Genomic DNA, 19,509 nt, shown 5'->3' with positions numbered 1-19,509 from the left:
CCACTGTCCTCCTGATGGATTAGATTATTTGGTTATTCACCCAGCCAATCAGTGTTCGAGTTCCCCGCTTCTCCCTTATATGGATGATGACGTACAGCCGTGGTTGTGGGCGGTCCCTCAGCCACGAGGAAAGCTGTTTCCATTGTTCCATTCATGAAAATCTGGGGGAGTGTCTGCTCGTGCTTACTACAAGGTAGAGAAGACTAAAATGGTGGCTTTGTACTTACTATGTGCTTACTACAACAGTTAATGATTTAAAAATTACACCACCCCCTACAAATCCCCCGTGTCTTTTCTTACGGTTTGTAATTTTTAAACTGGGAGTTTCTTCTCCAGGGCGTCCAATAGCTCCCGAGCTTGTTTATCAAGCTGCCCGTCTCTAATGCTACCCCCGCCCAAGAGGGATTCAGACTGTTCTATCTCGAGGTTCATCCTTTCGACCCGCCCATAAGGAACATCCCTCTTAGTAAGGGCGGTTTCGATCAGTCGCTGAGTTAACCCCCTGGCGTAGGGAATGATGCAACACCCGAGGGCAGTTAGTACCCCTGCCACCACTATACATGAGACGAGAAAGGAAACGACCACCCCCTTCCATTTACCGAACCAAGCTTCCAACCAATCCGTGAGGCCAGAATCGATGCCCGAGTTTTCGGCGAGTTCATCCGCCAATGTGGTGAGCCCATCCAGGGCGCGGGTGATGGACCCATCAGGGGCTGTGTTGTTGGGGATGAAAGTGCAGCACTGAGTGCCTATCATGACACAAACACCCCCCTTCTCTGCTAACATCATGTCCAGGGCCAACCTATTTTCCCACGCCATTCTGCTAGTGGTGTCTAGTTGTTCTGCTATTCCCTTCACTGCATCCCGAGTATAATTAATGAACCTCTGCTGATTGTAGTAAATATAATTAATCCAATCCACGTTCTTATTGATGGTAACCCACCAGAACAGTGACGACTCAAAACCCGCCGCTATCTGGTTCCTAGCCTTGTATTCATCAGGAACACCCCTGGGGACCCCTATGACATCTAAATATATATTATCATCAAAGAGGTCTCCAAAGCCCTCTTAGTTCTTCTACTGGAACGGGGTTGCTCTTGTTTTTCGAATGCCACGGTGAATGGGATGGCCAATTGAACGATTGCACAAGTGCCCGCCCATTTTTGGGGCAGGGTCGGTCGCAGAATCCTCCCACCACAGTACCACCAGAGGTCTGCCCTGGGTACATGAATGTGGGAGTAATTCCTGCCCCCGGTAGTTTCGTTGACCCGCCGAATTGATCCGCTGCACTTGTCAAATGTCCCCACATCATTGTCCCATTGCGGTCCCGTCCGAGAGACGCAGGCTTGGTGCGTACCCGTTACCCCTGTGAATGACGGAGGGCGGGGCGCCCCTTTAGACCTGACGGGAGGAAACTTCAAACTTAAGGGTCGACAAGTGGGGTCGTTCCAGGCCTCTCGGTCCTGGTACAGCCTTACCATGCAGTCCAAGGCTTGTGGATGTTTCTCCCATCCCAGCGGGAATGGGACCACCTGAGGGTTAGGACGGGCACCCGTGCACGCGTAGCAATCACTCTTTTTCATGCTCCTTACCGTATATTTGACCCATTCCATCCAGGCATTCGCCTCCCCGTATCCCGTTTCTATTTCAAAGGTCCTTTCCAAGTCCATCACCTCAATTATCCTAACCTTTTCCTGCCCATCGGGGTTGGATGAGGCCCCAGACCCAGCTTCAATGACCGTGATGGTTGTGCAGCACAGCTGCAACCCCTTCTGTCCTGCCTGGCCCCCAACCCTAATACCCAGGATCGTTCCATTAAGGCTCGTCCCGTTGTTCCCCAAGGTCTTTATGGTCAGATAGAGTGGATTGCACTGATTCTGCTCACAATTCCGCCCAGGGGTGATGGGATCACGGACAATTGAAACCATAGCCTGGACCCCGGGGGCCGGAGGCCTATTGATGCCTTCTTTGCCATGCAACTGTAATACTAACGTCTGACCCTGGAATCCCCTTTCTCTCTCTAGGTTACGCTTAGTCTGATTCAGTTCACTTTTAGTCGCACAGGGCACCAACCCACATAGGTCTAAACTAAGTGTCTGTGTTGGCTTGTTGGCGGGAACGGAGATGGAGAGCCACCGACGGTCCTCTGCCTGTTTTTTTTCCAGAGGCCGAATTGGGTACCACGCACACTATGACCCAGCCGAAGGATAATGGCAAAGCAAGTTAACAATACGATTGACTGCATTTTGTTGCAACACTCGTGTCCGGCCGGAGGACACAGTCCTTTAAACTCGCCAAAGTCCAATTAGTCTGTTCTCAGGGTCTCTGTTCCTTAGATGCCTCTGTCAGAGAGGTTTGTTCGTCCTCCGTCGGTTGTGGCACCGGTCCCTTGATCCGAGTATAATGTGTCCAGCCCTTTTCGGCCGTGCGGACAGCCGTTTCGGTAGTCAAAAGTACTAGGAAGGGACCGTCCCAAGTTGGTTCGAGGGTGCGTTGCTTCCAGCTTTTAATCAGGACCCACTGACCCGGCATGATGGTGTGCACCGCGAACTCGAAGGGCGGCGTCTGTGCCAAAAGTCCCTGTTGGCGTAAACGAGATAGAGCAGACCCCAGAGCCACCACATATTTTTGCACAAACATGTCCCGAGACTCGAATAAGGGAGGTTCTCCCTTCGGCCCATGGAACGGGAGGCCAAACGGCATTTCGTAAGGGGAGACAGCCAAATCCCGTCTTGGCTGGGTGCGAATTTGCAACAGGGCGAGGGGTAGGCATTTGGTCCAAGGCAGGCCGATTTCACTAGTGAGTTTGGTTAGCTGCTTTTTGATGGTTTGGTTCATTCTTTCGACCTTGCCTGAGGAAGAGGGATGCCAGGGGGTATGCAAATCCCAGTCAATCCCCACCGCTTGCACCATATTCTGGAGGACGTTCGAGGTGAAGTGACTCCCCTGGTCAGAGTCAATAGCGCGGGGTAGCCCAAATCGTGGGATGATTTGTTCGAGTAGAATTTTGCTAACCTGGGTTGCCGTTGCCGTGGCAGTGGGGAAAGCTTCCACCCATCCTGTCAGGTGATCTACTATCACTAATAGATACTTCAGGCGACCTATGGGGGGGAGCTCAGTGCAATCTACCTGGACATACTCAAACGGCCTATAGGCCGGACTCCTACCTCCTTGTCTTGCGTGCTGCTGCAGCCCCCTTTTGTTAATTTTTCGGCACGTTATGCAATCTCCCGTGACCTGCTTGGCTACTGTGTACAGACCAGGGTGAGCATATCGGCGTAGGAAGGCATCGCACAGTGCCTGGGCGCCCCAGTGACCCCCTTGGTGTAGACGGGCAATAATGTCCCGCGTCAACGGTCGATTTAGTAGCTGGCGGCCATCGGGTAAGGTCCACTTCCCTTCCCTATCTTTTGTACCCCCTAGAGACGCGAGGAGAGTTTCCTCTTTGTCAGTAAACGTGGGCACTTCGGTAATTTCGGCTATCTGGGGAATCCTTACCAGGCAGTTTATTACTTCCTTCCCCATCCCGGCCAATTTTGCCTGTTCATCCGCCAATTGATTCCCCAGGGTCTCCGTTTTATTGTCTTTCTGGTGCCCTTTCACATGTACTACAGCAATCTCTTGTGGTAGCAACAAATCCTCCAAGATCATGGCTACCAGTTCCTCGTGGACCAACTCCTTTCCCCTACTAATTATCATTCCCCTTTCCTTCCAGATCTTCCCAAAGGTGTGTACTACCCCAAAGACATACTTAGAGTCAGTGTAGATTGTCCCAGCTACTCCCTTTAAATTCCTCAGAGCCCGGTGCAAGGCGTACAACTCGCACGTTTGTGCGGCCAGGCATTCGGTAGCCGTCCACTTTCCACTAATTCCCAGCCAGTCTCACTAATGACTGCATAACCGTTGTGCCTTTTCCCATCTATCACCCGAGAGGACCCGTCAATATACCACTGCCTTCCTGCATGCAAGGGGGTATCCCTCAGATCTTCCCTCACTTTACTCTGGTACTCTATTATGTCTGAACAGCAATGTTCCAGTTCCTCCTCCCCTTCCCCTTTCCAAAGGAAGTCCGCCGGGTTCTGGCAGTTCCCGACCTCTATTCGGAGGTCTTCTCGGTCTAACAATATAGCTTCATATTTTAGAATCCTCGAGTCAGTCAGCCACCTTCCGGCCTTCTGATTCAAGATAGTCCTAACCTGGTGGGGAGTAGTGACTGTCAAGGGGGCCCCGAAAGTTAACTTCCTGCTTTCCTCTACCAGTTTTGCCGTGGCTGGCACCGCTTGGACGCACTCCGGCCACCCTCGGGAGACCGGATCCAAAATTTTGGACAGGAAAGCCACGGGCTTCCTTTTTCCCCCACAATCCTGGGTCAATACTCCAAGAGCAGTCCCTTTTCTGGAGTTCACAAAGAGACGAAACGTCTTACTAAAATCCGGCAAGCTTAAAACAGGTGCTGACATCTATTTTTCTTTTAGGATTCCAATTAGCTTCTTCTCCTCCTCCTCCCATTTTATTTTGTTGGGCGCCCCCTCAATAAGTTTTAGGTACAAGTCTTTAGTAAGGGGAGTGTAGTCGTCTATCCATAACCGACAATAGCCTAAAAGTCCTAGGAACTTCCGTAATTCCCTCTTGGTCATTGGGAGGCCTAGTTCGATGATTGCCCGCACCCTTTCTGGACTTATTCGTTTCTGTCCCTGGCTTATCAAGTGTCCCAGATACTTAACCTCCTTCTCGACATACTGGAGCTTCTTCTGACTCACTCTTAACCCCTTCTCAGCTAGGTAATTTAACAGGGCATTAGTCCCAAGCAGGACGTCCTCCTCAGTGGGTCCGGATAAAAGGAGATCGTCCACGTATTGTATAAGCTTAAGGGCCGGGGACAAGGTTAGTCCCTCCAATAATTGTTCCAGAATCTGCCCGAACAGAGTCGGGGACTCAGTGAATCCTTGGGGGAGCACGGTCCACCTGTACTGCTGTTTTCTGCCAGTATCAGGATCCTCCCATTCAAAAGCAAAAAGATCCCTACTGTCCTTGTCCAGGGGACACGCCCAGAAGGCATCCTTTAAGTCTATAACACTAAACCAGCCGTGGTCCGGGGGTATTCGCCCCAGAATAGTGTATGGGTTCGGTACCACAGGGTGCCGTACTTGGACAATTTTATTTACTTCCCTTAGGTCTTGGACCATCCGGTAGCTCCCGTCCGACTTCCTGACCGGCAGGATGGGGGAATTGTATCGTGACATACAGGGCTCGACCAATCCATCTTTTCTTCGGTCTTCCATAACTGTCTTCAGGCCCTGCCTCCCTTCCCAAGAGATGGGGTATTGGCGCACTCTGACGTCGGGGCTCTGGGGCTTTAATTTTACCTCCACAGGTCGAATTGCGAGCCCCCCCCGGTTCCCTTTGGCGACCCAAACCCTAGGGTCTATCTCTGTCAATCGGGACTCACTAAGGTATGACATGGTAATGGCTAATTCTTCCTCTTCTCCCACTTCTATTCGTAGTCCGAAACGGACTATTAAATCCTGTCCCATACAACCCATAGGGAAGGTGCGGGAGGTGAAGGAGTTCCACTGGAGCTCCTCCTCCTCCAGCCGCAAGGGTTGTGGTTCAAATATTCTTGCACTGAAAACCCCACCCTTTACTCCTGAAATGTTTAATGTTTTAGCCTGGAAGCCAACCCCCCTAGGATGGAGGGGGATTGAGGATCTGCCGGCGCCTGTGTCAACTAAGAAAGTAACATCTTGTCTAAATGGGCCCACCCGTAAATTTACCAGGGGTTCTTGGTAGGCCCGTGTTCCGACCCTCCCCTGACTTCCCTAATCCATTTGTTCGCGCTCCATTTCATACATCCCTTCTCGCTCCCTTTTAAAATCGGGACAATCCCTCTTGAAGTGTCCCAGTTTCCCGCAATGGTAACATCCGGCCGCCTGAGGCCGTTCGATTCCATAAGATCCTCCTCTCCCACTTCTGTGCTTCCCGTAATAATTCTGCAACATCTTTTTCAGCCCAATCCTCCACTTTCTGTAATTTCTTCTGAATGTCAGGCCATGACTTAGTCACAAAGTGCACCTTAAGCATGCCCTTGCCTATTTCCCCATCGGGGTCTAAACCTGAATACTTTCGCATGGACTCCCGCAAACGGTCTAAAAACTCACTCGGGGATTCATCCTTTTTCTGTCCAATTTCGAATGCTTTCGCTAAATTCCGCTGTTTAGGCACGCAGGTTTTGATTCCCCTGATTATAAGGTTTCTGAAGTCTGTCATATTAGCCCGTCCCCCCTCGTCATTATGATCCCACCGGGGGTCCTCTAAGGGGTACTTCTGCTCTCCACGCTGGGGCCGTCCTGATACTCCCTATCCCAAATGGCCATTGCACTATTCCAGATCATGACAATTTCATCGTAATTAAATAGTATTCTCATCATGGCCTGCAATTCGGCCCATGTGTATATACTGGGCCCCAGAAATTGATCGAATTGTGTTCCCACACTGATGGGGTCGTCCAGTAGACGGGGTAGTTCATTACGGAGTTGTCGGATATCCCCAGAATTTAAAGGTTGTACTACGAATCCGGTCCGTTCGTTCCCAAACGGCACCTCTCGTAAAGGGTTAATCTGTTCAACATTGTTAACCCTCTCAGCACCCAATCTCTCTTCTTGATCTCTCCGCATCTCAATTCGGGCTGATCTCCTAATGCCTGGGGTGGGCTCTTCTTCCCCTCCTGTGTCCCCCCCAGCAGGCTCTCCCTCACTGAGAATGACCTGCCGGGAACCGGGATTATCCGACGCAGGAGGGAGGTCCGCGCTGGACGCCTGGCCGTGCGCGGGTTGTACATATGGGGGCGGGGCAGAAGGGGGCAAACCGTCGGTGAGGACGTCCCAAGACTTCTGGGGCTTTCTTGGGTCTGTTTGGGCAAATCAGAGGATCGAGACTCGTGGGGTCCCCGCAGTCACTCGCCAACCAGGCGGCAGCGTATTTGCTCTCTTCTGGGTCAAACGGTTGTTTTCTGTTAACATATATATTTAGGAGTTGACACACCCAGTCTTCATCAGACCCATACTCGGGCCAAACCACCGAGGGGGCGCGGATAGGTTCTTTGGTCCATATAAAACAACAATATTTTATCATAGTCTCTTTCTTTAAGTCCTTTGTCCTACTGCTTTCCGTCCATAAACTCAATTTCCGACCTAGTGGACTATCGGGGGGTATTTCTTTTCCATTTACGGTCCTCCCTGACTTGTCCTTAGTGGACCTAAAAGTCTGATTTCCCATGGTCTATCTTCGGTCCTGGTCTTAAACGCCTAAAGCATTTTCACAGATATCCGTCAAAACCACAATTTCCCATGGTCTATCTTCGGTCCTGGTCTTAAACGCTTAAAGCATTTTCACAGATAACCGTCAAAACCACAATTTCCCATGGTCTATCTTCGGTCCTGGTCTTAAACGCTTAAAGTGTTCTCACAGATAACCGTCAAAACCACGCGGCCAACAAGGAAGAACAAAAAGAAACTCTCTCACCTTGATTCGTGCACGAAGTTGTCTGGCCTTTTTAAATGTGTGTACCCCCCGCGTATAGTCACTAACCAGTCGTCCCAGCACTCGTCCGTGTGTTCCTTTTCTCGGGATCCAAAATTATTTTAATGAGCCGGGTCACTCTCTTGGCCGACGGCTGACGGACCAAGCCGATCCAGTGAGCAGTATAAATATATACCAGACGCGTCTTTTTGTGTCAGACTTGATCCACGAGCCGAAGAGAGCCCCGGCAATAATTATTGCATCCCGGAAGAGCCCCCAATTGTGCAGGATAGGGGACTCTGCGACCCCCCCATCAGGCACTCTGCTTCCCTTCCCAAGAACAAAGACACGGAGGAGTTCGTCCAAAACTATTTATTCAATTCTGCAGAACCGGGTGTTACCTCAATGGCTTCCCACGAGGCACACACACAGATTGTAATCCCCGCATGTTATATACATGTAGGAGTGGGCGGGGCCTTCTACTGTCTCAGCCAATGAGTGTTAAAGTTCCCCACTGTCCTCCTGATGGATGAGATTATTTGGTTATTCACCCAGCCAATCAGTGTTCGAGTTCCCCGCTTCTCCCTTATATGGATGATGACGTACAGCCGTGGCTGTGGGCGGTCCCTCAGCCACGAGGAAAGCTGTTTCCATTGTTCCATTCATGAAAATCTGGGGGAGTGTCTGCTCTGCTTACTACAAGGTAGAGAAGACTAAAATGGTGGCTTTGTACTTACTATGTGCTTACTACAGCAGTTAATGATTTAAAAATTACACCACCCCCTACAATCCCTGCTAAGGTATTGCACCATTGAACTTTGGCCAGCTCCTCCCTCATAGCTCCATAATTCCCTTTATTCAACAGAAATGCTGTCACTTCCGACTGTACCCTCTCCCTCTCAACATTTACAGAGCTTTCCCACAGACTATACAGAAACATCAGGAATGGAGTAGGCCATACAACACATTGAGCCTTCCTCATTATCGTTCCTGTTCAAACATCTCCACAATCCCACACAATGAATATATCCGTTAATGTGATTAACCTTGGGAAGCTATAAAATAGGAAGTGCAATAGACCCAATTTGCTACCCAATTCAATATAATTATGGCTTGCCCTTTATTTCCACACCGTTCTCCTGCTCGCCCACCATTCCTTTTCTGTCTATAAATCCTTATTTATATTCAATGTCCTGGCTTCCAGGTTCGAGTGCATTCCCCAGGTTCACCAGTCGCTGAGTGCAGACATTATTCTCATCTCATTGCAGAATGACCTGTCTGTACCTAATACTGTGGCCCCTTGTTTTAGACACCATAGCCTGGGGAATTATCATCGCTGCTTCCAATCCGTCTCACCCTGTCAGAGCTTTATATATCTCACTGAGATCTCCATCCATTTTCCTAAACCCCATGGAATGCAGGCCCAGTCGCCCCAAACTCTGCTCCCACAACAAGCCTGTCATCACAAAGATCAGTCTGGTCATCCTTCGCTGCTCTCCCTCAATGTCAGGTTTGTTCTTTATGAAGGTACAGAGACCAAACCCGCACACAATACTGCACAGTGTTTTAGATGGGGAGTCATCAAGGACCTGTATAACTGCAGTACGACACCCTTACTCCTGGACCCAAATCCCTTTGGAATTAAGGTCAGCACACCACTGATCTTCCTAACTGCTTTCTTTCCTGCAAAATTGCTTTCAGTGACTGGTGTACAGGGAGATCCAGATCCTTTGCAATGTTACAGCTCCCCACTTTGTGGGTCTATGTACCCTGGTCAGCGTGCCAATGCCATTCCCAATATTGACCTCTGGCTTCAGAACTCACTGTGCTGCAGGGACCCCGGAGGGCTGCGAAGAAGGAAACAACAAAAAGGAGCATATGTCCCTTTGTATATCAACATGTTTCAAACAATCCCTTTTCAAACGATAGGCTTCCAATCTATTGTTCCCAACAAAGGGCACACCGTCACCTCTACCCACATTGCTCTCCATCTGCCACGTATTTGCCCATTCACTCCACTTGTCTTAGGCGCCTTGAAGCTTTTTTACAGCCTCCTCACCCACTCACAATCCAACATCCTTTAGTTCTGTCAGCAGGTTGGGATATATTGCATTTGATTCCCACAACCAAATGTTTGATGAGTACTGTGAACAGTTGGCGCCTGAGTATCGATCTCTATGATATCCCAGCAACCTTCTTCTGTTATTTTTTTAAAATAATATTTATTTCCTCAATCTAGGTGTGATTGGCTGTCCCTGGTTGCCCCTTGAGAAGGTGGTGGTGAGCTGCCTTGTTGAACCGCTGCAGCCCACTGTGGATTCAGTGACAGTAACACCAATGAATGCCAAGCAGCAGTGGTTAGATTGTATTTTAGTGGTGATGGTCACGGTGTGGCATTTGTGTGGCGTGAATATTACTTGCCACTTTTTAGCCTGGATACTGTCCAGATCTTGTCGCATTTGGACATGGCCTGCTTCAGTATCTGAGGAGCTACAAACATTGCTGAACATAGTACAATCATTAGTGAACATCCCCACTTCTTACCTTATAATAGAGGCAAGGCCATTGATGAAGAAGCCCTGAAGATGTATGGGCCTAGGTCACTGCCCGAGCAACTCCTACAGACTTGTCCTGGAGCTGAGTTGACTGGCCTTTATCAACCATAACCATCTTCCTACGTGTCAGGTATGATTCTAACCAACGGGAAGTTTGCCCCTGATTCCCATTGATTCTAATCTTGCTAAGGCCCCTTGATGCCACACTTGGTCGAAGGAAACCTTGATTTAAAGGGCTATCACTCTCACCCCACCTCTGGAATTCAGCTCTTTTGTCCATGTTTGAATCAAGGTACTGAGATCAGGAGCTGAGTGGCCCTGGTGGAGCCCAAACTGGGTGTCATTGACCCGGTTGTTGCTGAGCAGGTGCTGCTTAAAAGCACTGACACCTTCCACCACTTTACTGATGATCGAGAGTAGACTGATGGGGTGGTAACTGGCCGGATTGGATTTGTTCTGCTTTTTACGCATGGGAGATATTTGGGGTAATTTTCGATGTAATTGGGGAAATGTCGTTGTTGTAACAGTATTGGAACAGCTTAGCTAGGGCGGTGACAAGGGTTGGAGAACAACTTTTCAGTACTATTGCCAGAATGTTGTCAGGGTATGTACCCTCTGGGGTATCCAGTGTCTCCAACTGAATCTGGATATCTCATGGAGTTTACCAAATTGGCTGATGACTGGTAACTGAATTCCTGAGGACCATTGGAGGAGGATGAGATGGATCATCCACTCAGCACTTCTGACTGAAGATTGTTGCGAATGCATGAACGTTATCTTTTGTACTGATGTGCTGGGCTCTTCCATCATTAAGGATAGGGATCTCCTCCTCCAATGACTTGTTTAATTGTCCATAACTATTCTCAACTAGAAGTAGAAGGACTGCAGAGTTTAGATCTGATCCGTTGCTTGTGGGGTCACTTAGCTCTGTCTATCACTTATTGATTATGCTGTTTGGCACACAGGTAGTCCTGGTTCGTGGCTTCACCAGGCTGACACCTCATTTTCAGGTATGCCCGGTGCTGCTCCTGCCCTCCTGCACAATCCATTGAATCAAGGTTGATCCTCTGACTTGATGGTAATTGTTGTGAGGGGGATATGCCAGGCCGTAAGGTTATGCTGGAGTACAATTCTGCTGCTATTGATGACCCACAACACCTTATGGAAACCCAGACTTGAGCTGCTAGATCTGTTCTAATCTGTCCTATTTAGCACCGTGATAGTACCACCCAAAATGGTGGAGGTTATTCTCAATGTGAAGATGTGACTTTGTCTCCACAACGACTATGCGGTGGTCACTCTTACCCGATACATCATGGACAGATACTTCTGCAACTGTCAGATTAATAAGGCTGTGGTCAAATATGGCTTATCCGTATTGATGGTTCCTTTAGCAGCTGCCGCAGACCAAGTCGAGAAGTTATATCCTTTCGGACCCAACCAGCTCGATCAGTAATGCTGCTGCTGAACCACTCTTTTTGTGGACATTGACATCCCCCACCCAGAGTACATTTTGTGCCTTTGCCACCCTCAGTGCTTCCTTCAAGTGTTGGTCAGCATGGAGGAGTACTGATTCATCAGTTGAGAGAGGCTTGTACATGGTAAACGGCAGGAGGTTTCTTTTCCCATGTGTAAACTAACGCCATGAGACTTCATGGGATACAGAGACACTGTTGAGGACTCCCAGAGCAATTCCCTTCCAACTGTATCCCACTGTGCCACCACTTCTGCTGTGTCTGTCCTGCTGGTGAAACAGGAGATATCCAGGGAAGGTGATGGGGTGTCTGGGACATGGTCATACTCACAGAATCATACCTTAAAGACAATGTCAGGCTGTTGCTTCACAAGTCTGTTTATTTCTATTCACTGTTTCCTGCCAGCTGTCCCATTCTAGAAACATGTCCATATATTCGCCCCAATCCACTAAGATTTGATTTTGCAAACTGGGCTTGGAGCTTTACCAACCTTTTTCTGAAAATCCACGTGTTTTACCTCCATTGCTTCTCTTTCATTTGTCTCCCAATCAGTTTCTCAAACATAATTCCCATTTTACAAATCTATGTTAGTGTTGTATATGACCATTACTTTCAGTCCCAATAATTTCTCCCAAACCATTTACTTACTATGTTCTATGTTCCATGTACTATTTCGTTTTCCCACACCAGACTTAGTTTTCCTGGTATTGTCAGAAAGTTCTGTGAAGACAGAACTGAAGTAGTGGATTCATAGTTCTGCCATTTCCCTGTTTCCCATTCTCCATTCTCAAGTTTCAAACTAGAAGGAACCCATACTATTTTTTCATACTTCTCACATTGACATAATTTGACAAGCTATAACAGTTCACCCTTATAACCTTTGTGAACATTATCTTCAGAAACCTATCAATTCCTGTCTTAAGCTGCTCAGCTCCACATCATACACGCACAGGAACATAGTCTCTGTACCAACAGAAATACAGCACGATCTATATTAGTCCCACTTTCAACACCAAGCACATAGCCTTGAATGTTATGACACTTCCAAGTACACTTAACGGTTGAGAGATTAGCCGCGATAACTCCCCTCTCAGGAAGCACATTCCAGACCTCAACACACTCTGGGTGAAAAAAAAGTAATCTTTAAATCCTCTCTGAACGTCAAACCCTTCACTTAAAGGTGTGCTCCCTTGTTCTTGACCCTCTGTCTTAAAGGAACAGCTACTGTCTATCCACCCTGTCCATGCCCCTTGTTAACTTATCCTTCAGAATCACATCCCCCGCAGCCTCCTCTGCTCTAAAGTCAACAACCCGAGCTTATCCAGCATCTCTCCATAGCTGATATGCTCCTTCCCAGGGAACATCCTGGTGAATCTCCTCTGCAAGCCCCTCCAGTACAATCACATCCTTCATGTAATGAGGCTCCCAGAACGACATACAGTACTCCATCATGGACTAAACCAAGCCCTGTATAGCACTTATAATCTACTCCCTGATTAATAAAAGCTACACCCAAGGTTCAATTCTTAACTTGTCCATTACCCTGTTCAGTCACATTCAGGGATGTGTGGAGAAACACCCTCTGAGCTCCCTAGTGTGCTGCCAATCATTGTGTAAACCCCATGTCTGGTTCCTCCTTCCAAAGTACATCACCTCATATTTATCAGGATCACATTCCATCTTCCATTGATCTGCCCATCTGATCATTCCACTCGAATCTTCCTGTAAAATCGGAACTTCCTCCTCACTGCCAACCACACGGCCAATTTCTGTGTCAAACACAAACTCACTTATCACAACTTCCACCCCTCCACCCCCCAACACCCCCCCCCCTCCAGATTCACATCTATACCATTTATGAATGCTACAAACAATAAGGGACACAGCACTGATCCCTGTGGTACACCAGGGGACACTGGTCTCCAATCACACAAACAGCCTTCTCCCACCACCCTCTGCCTCCTGACACTAAGACAATTTTCGTTGTACCTTTTCAAGTTATCTTTGATACTGTGAGATTTTACTTTATTTTTTTCAGTTTCCAATGTGGAACTTTGTCAAAGATCTTGCTGCAAAACTAAATAAGCGACCTCCTTAAACTAATTCAATCAAATTCATGAGGTGTGACTTCACTCTGATAAAGTCATGATGATTATGCCTGATCAAACCTTGCGACTCTGATTGGAGTTGGATTTTCTCCTCTATTTTCTCCAGTAGTTTCCCTAACAGTGATCTAATACTCGCTCGTCCATAGTTACCTTGGCAAATCTCTACCACCCTTACTGTGAAGTGAAATCATATTAGCTGCTCTCCAGTCCTCTGGCAACTCCCCTCTGGTCAGAATACAATTAAAGACTCCTCCCTTGACTCCAACAGTATCCAGACCTGCGGATTGGTCGAATTTTATATCAGACAGAGCCTCAAACCCCTGCTCGCATTTTACATGAATCTCTTCAAGAGCTTTCCAGTCCATCTTCTCGAATTCTGTACCTGCATCCTGCTTCTCCCAAGTAAAACAGCTGTGATGTTTACATGTAACAATCTATCAATGTTCTCCGGGTTGACGCACTGATTGCCCCTTTGGTTTCTAATGGACACTAACTGTTTGCTGATTATTCTGTTCTACTTGTCCATGTAGAATACCGTGGGATTTTCCCTAATCTCGCCTACTTGCACTTCTCCATGTCCCTCTGTTATTCAGTCCCCTCTATGTTTCTAAGTTTCTAAGTTTCACTACAATCACCTCTCATCTTTTGAAACTCGAGACCACAGGCTGAGTTTCCCCATCAGACAATCTTGCCATTTTATGGATTAGTCTGGAAAATATCTTTTGCAGTTCCTCTATAGTCAGTTACTCTATCTTAGATTGGGACTCCAAATGGTACACAATACTCTAAGTTTAGTCTCAGCAACACTATATGCAGCTGGTGCACGACATCTTCTATGTTGCAATTACATACACATGAATGTACACCTAATTTTTCGTTTCCTATTTGCATGCGTTCTTCCCAATTCCTTTCACTTTAACTTTTCTTATGATGTTAGTGGGAGAGTTCTTAAAAAAAGATCCTCCTGAATATCCAACGGTACATTATCCATTAGCTCCTTGTTGCCTACGTCCACAAGAATCATCTTCAAACCATTCCAAAAAATGTTTGCCACTTATGATTTTAGTTTCATCGATGCATGATCATCCTCCCCAGTTTTCCCATTACCTTCTATATATCCAGTAACACGTTCTTTGTGATTCAGCCCAGGAGACACCCGACCGCGGATTACAAGTTACTGATCTGTAGTTCACCACTCTCCATTTCATCCTTTCTGAAACTATTGGATAATATTTATAACTTTTGCCATATCCAGATTGGCTAAATATCTTTCCAGAATGTATTGGAAAATAACATGAAAATCTGAGATGCAATCAATACGTCTATTGCTGCTTCCTCTGGAATTCTTGTATGAAGTACATCTGATCTGTTAGATTTACAAATACTCAATATAGCTTCCTTTTAAAAGATGGGCTCAACATTGATAAGAATGATCTTAGATTTTACTTACACAAGTCCCATGGTCACTTTGTATTTCTGGGAAAATTTCTGGATATTCTGCCTTGAAGATAGACACAAAGAAACTGTTTCTTTCCACTGTGTTTCTCTATTCTCTTCAATAAATTACCCTGTCCGCACACCTACTGTTCCACATTTGACCTTTGTTTTTACTTTTGTTTCATTCACTGATGTATTTGTTTTGTAGCAGTCTTTTTTTTTAGCAGTCTTTATGTTTTTTTCTTTAGCAGTCTTTATGGTTTTCTTTTGTTTGCATGCTGTTTTGCTTTTTGATTTCCTTCTCAGTTTCTTGGTCATCCGTTGCTGGGTCCTACATTTCTCCGAATCCATTGGCTTACTACAACACTTGGCATTTTCCTAAGCTGCTTCCTTTGACCTAATAAGTACTTAAAGGTGAGGCTGAAAGGTTTAGGTTGGAGAGGAGGGTGGACCAGATTGATGGGAAGGAAGATGAACACATAGGAAAGTTCAAAAGGGGGAGTGTGCTGAGTTGGAATATTGGACTGGGATAAGGTGGAGTTAGGGGAAATGGGGAAACTGGTGAAATCTACATTAATCCCCTGTGGTTGGAGGGTCCCAAGGCAGAAGAGGAACCTTTCTTCATCCATGCTTCGGGTGGTTAGGGTTTGGCGATGGAGGAGGCCCAGGACTCTCATGTCCTTGGCAGAGTGGAAAGGAGAGTTAAAGTGTTCAGCCACAAGGCGGTGGAGTTGGTCAATGTGGCTGTTCCAGCGATGGTCTCTGAAATGATCCACGGATGTCTCGCCAATGTAGAGAAGACCACACTGAGTTTAAAGGATGCAGTAGATGAGGCGTTCTGTCTCCCTTCATCACCTATCACTTTCAACCCCACCTTCATCTACCTCTCACATTCCTAGCTACCTGCCTCCTGCCACACCCCCTTCTCATTTATCGCTCAGCTCCCTTGACCCAGAAGCCACATTCCTGATAAGGGGTTATGCCCGAAACGTCAATGCTCCTGCTCCTATTACGCTGACTGACTGTGCTTTTCCAGCACCACTGATCTCCAGCAGCAGCAGTGTGCACTTTCTCCTCACACCTTCAGGGCTTGCATGATTCAGATTTATAACAGTAACTTCAAATAAAACAAAAACTACCGTGTACTCAAACAGCATAAAAGAAAAACAATGCATTGTGGTCACGGTTCCCAAAAGGTCCTTTACAGCAAAGTTTTCAATTAGCTTTTCTGATCATCAAACATCAATTTCTAAATAACCTGACCTCCAGCTCAGTGCTCGACAAAACATGCTCATGAAATCCATTTCTCCCAGCATTAGCATTCAGTTGGGTTAACACAGTTTAGATATAATGTAAACAGTACATTATTACTGCAGTAGCCACAAAGTTGTATATCTCATTTTCCTGTTTTATAACCTGCCCAACATTTGTATTGCAGCTTTCACTTTGATATATAAGTCCCATCAATGTTTCCTTCCTCTTGCTGTTTTTACGCTCCACATTACAAGATTCTGTAGAATCTGAGCGACGTGGAATTTGGAGAGATTAATGGTAGAGATCATCTCGCCACATCATTTATGATCTTCTTAAGCATCATTGTGACATTTTCTCCAGATCTCCTGTTATGCTGGTGAAGTAGAGAAGGACAATGATCATTCAACAATGCTCTGTCTTTCCCCCAGAGAGCTGAGACTGCTCTAACCTTGGTGGGAACCTTACAGCAGGGTGGTAAAGTATTGCTGCTGCTGTACAGGATCTTAGTGAGATCACATCTGGTGTAGTGTGTGCAGATTTGGTCTCTTCAATGAAGAAAGGATTTGTTATATTGGAAGCAGCTCAGAGATGGTCCCCTCAACTGATTCCTGAAATGAAGGTGCTAATTTATAACAAAAGGATTATTAGGTTGATCCAATAGCCATTGGAGTTTACAAAAATGAAAGAAGATCATATTTCAATATAGATGACAGGAAGGAGTCAACAACTGAAGAGAATTACACAGATAATGGAGGAATCCATTCCGTTATTCAGCCTCTGACACACGAACAACAGAAGGATATTCAGGACTTTGACCCTGTTCCACCAGAATAGGACTAGGCTGTTCAGCCCTTGGAGCCGAATGTATATTTACAGGAGGAGGCCATTCAGCCCCTCGAATCTATAACACTGGCCCCTGGGTAATCCATGCGGCACCAGTATCCTATTACACAGCAACAGAATCAGCCCATTCAGCCACCTCAAGTCCGTAACATAGGAACTGAAAGCGGTCACACAGTGACTGGAAATTTGTTACACTGGGATAACAGGAGGCCATTCAGACCCACCGAGTCTGTTGCAAGAAAATTGGATAAGGATAAAAATTATCTGAGACTTATTTCATGAGAAAGGAGGAGGTAATTCAGACACGTGACTGTTGTATGGGAACAAGAGAAGACCAATCAATTCCTCGGTTCCATTACTGGGATACATGAGGTGACCGTTCAGTATCTCCACCTGTTATGGAGAAATATGAGAAGACCCATCAGCCTCTCAAAATGTTACACAGCAACGGGAAGATTCCATAATCCCCCAACCCTCTAACGCATCAACAGGAGGTGGTCAGTCTGGCCTTGGAGATGATAACATGGGAACGCCAGAATGACTTCTCCCATCGATTTTGTGCACCAGCAGGAGGATGGGTCCAGTCAGCCACACATACCGCTTATGCAGTAAGTGGAGCACACCTCTTAAAACCCTTTTGCCCATCAAACAGGAATTCAAAGAAAACGTAAAGGTTTTAGAAAGGGAAGAACTTATAATAACTGAATACATTGGGGAGTAAAATGTAACAATAAAGTAGTGTAATTTAAGGCAAATTATTAGAATCCATTGTTGTGGACATTTGCAAACGTAAACCACAATTCATCGGAGTCAACGTGGTTTTACAAAGGATAAACCATGATTGAAGTGTTTTCTTGAGTTATTTAAAGATGTGACAAACAAGGTGGATAGTGGGAATCCTGGAGATGGAATATATCTGGTCTTCATAAAGGATTCAGATACGTCGCTTCTCCAAAGAGTGAGCGGTAAGATCAGACAGCATCGGTTTAGGAGTAATGTATTCGCTTGGATGGAGGATTGGTTAACCAACAAAATGCAGTCAGATGGATTAACTGTGTCATTTTCTATTGGAAAATGCAATTGTTGGGTGCCATAGATTTCAGTTCTCATGCTTCAACCATTTGTGATCGACATTATTACTCGGTTGACGGGATAGAAAGTACTATAGCTACATTTTCAGATGACACTAACATTGGTGGGAAATTACGTCGGAATGATGATGCAAGAGATTTAAAAACTCAAAGTTTGTGCGAAGATTTGTAGCTCGAGTGCTCGTTGTTGTGGTTCGTTTGCCGAGCTGGAAGTTTTTGTTGCAAACATTTCGTCCCCTGGCTAGGTGACATCATCAGTGCTTGGGAGCCTCCTGCGAAGCGCTTCTTTAATGTTTCCTCCGGTGTTTATAGTGGCCTGTCTCTGCCGCTTCCGGTTGTCAGTTTCAGCTGTCCGCTGTAGTGGTTGGTACATTGGGTCCAGGTCGATGTGTTTGTTGATGGAGTTTGTGTATGAATGCCATGCCTCTCGGAATTCCCTGGCTGTTCTCTGTCTGGCTTGCCCTATGATAGTAGTGTTGTCCCAGTCGAATTCATGTTGCTTGTTGTCTGCGTGTGTGGCTACTAAGGATAGCTGGTCGTGTCGTTTCGTGGCTAGTTGATGTTCATGTATGCGGATTGTTAGCTGTCTTCCTGTTTGTCCTATTTGGTATTTACTGCAGTCCTTGCATGGTATTTTGTACACTACATTCGTCTTGTTCATGTTGGGTATCGGGTCCTTCGTTCTGGTGAGTTGTTGTCTGAGCGTGGCTGTTGGTTTGTGTGCCGTTATGAGTCCTAGGGGTCGCAGTAGCCTGGCTGTCAGTTCCGAGATGCTCCTGATGTATCACTACTATCATAGGGCAAGCCAGACAGAGAACAGCCAGGGAATTCCGAGAGGCATGGCATTCATCGACAAACTCCATCAACAAACACATCGACCTGGACCCAAGAAACCAACCACTACAGCGGACAGCTGAAACTGACAACCGGAAGCGGCAGGGACAGACCACCATAAACACCAGAGAAAACATCAAAGAAGCGCTTCGCAGGAGGCTCCCAAGCACTGATGATGTCGCCTAGCCAGGGGATGAAACCTTTGCAACAAAAACTTCCAACTCGGCGAACAGAACCACAACAGATTTAAAAACTATTTGTATAGATTGGGTGAATGGGCAAACATTTGGCAATGAAAATTAAAGCGTATAAATATGGGGTTATTCAAGTTGGCCAGCCTAATAAAAAGGCAAATTATTATCTAAATGGAGAGAAACTTCAAAGTGCTTAAGTA

General features: G+C 46.6%; 1 long non-coding RNA gene across 2 annotated transcripts in view; it reads right to left on the bottom strand.

The window, feature by feature from the left end:
- The window catches only part of LOC148135658 (uncharacterized), an 830,866-nt gene extending 823,296 nt beyond the window's left edge, over nt 1–7,570 (bottom strand). Inside the window, exon 1 of one of the 2 annotated variants that reach the window (XR_015755167.1) lies at nt 7,522–7,570. This is a non-coding gene — a long non-coding RNA (uncharacterized LOC148135658). Of the gene's footprint in view, nt 1–6,158; nt 6,240–7,521 lie in introns of those variants that run through there. The other variant, XR_015755168.1, reaches the window with a different exon arrangement.
- Between the last annotated feature and the right edge of the window lie 11,939 nt (nt 7,571–19,509).

Source organism: Chiloscyllium plagiosum, unplaced genomic scaffold (assembly GCF_037043375.1).
Source record: "Chiloscyllium plagiosum isolate Xiang-an unplaced genomic scaffold, Cpla_swu_hap1 HiC_scaffold_49, whole genome shotgun sequence".
In the NCBI taxonomy this organism is placed as follows: domain Eukaryota; kingdom Metazoa; phylum Chordata; class Chondrichthyes; order Orectolobiformes; family Hemiscylliidae; genus Chiloscyllium; species Chiloscyllium plagiosum.
This window is presented reverse-complemented; position numbering and strand designations above follow the sequence as displayed.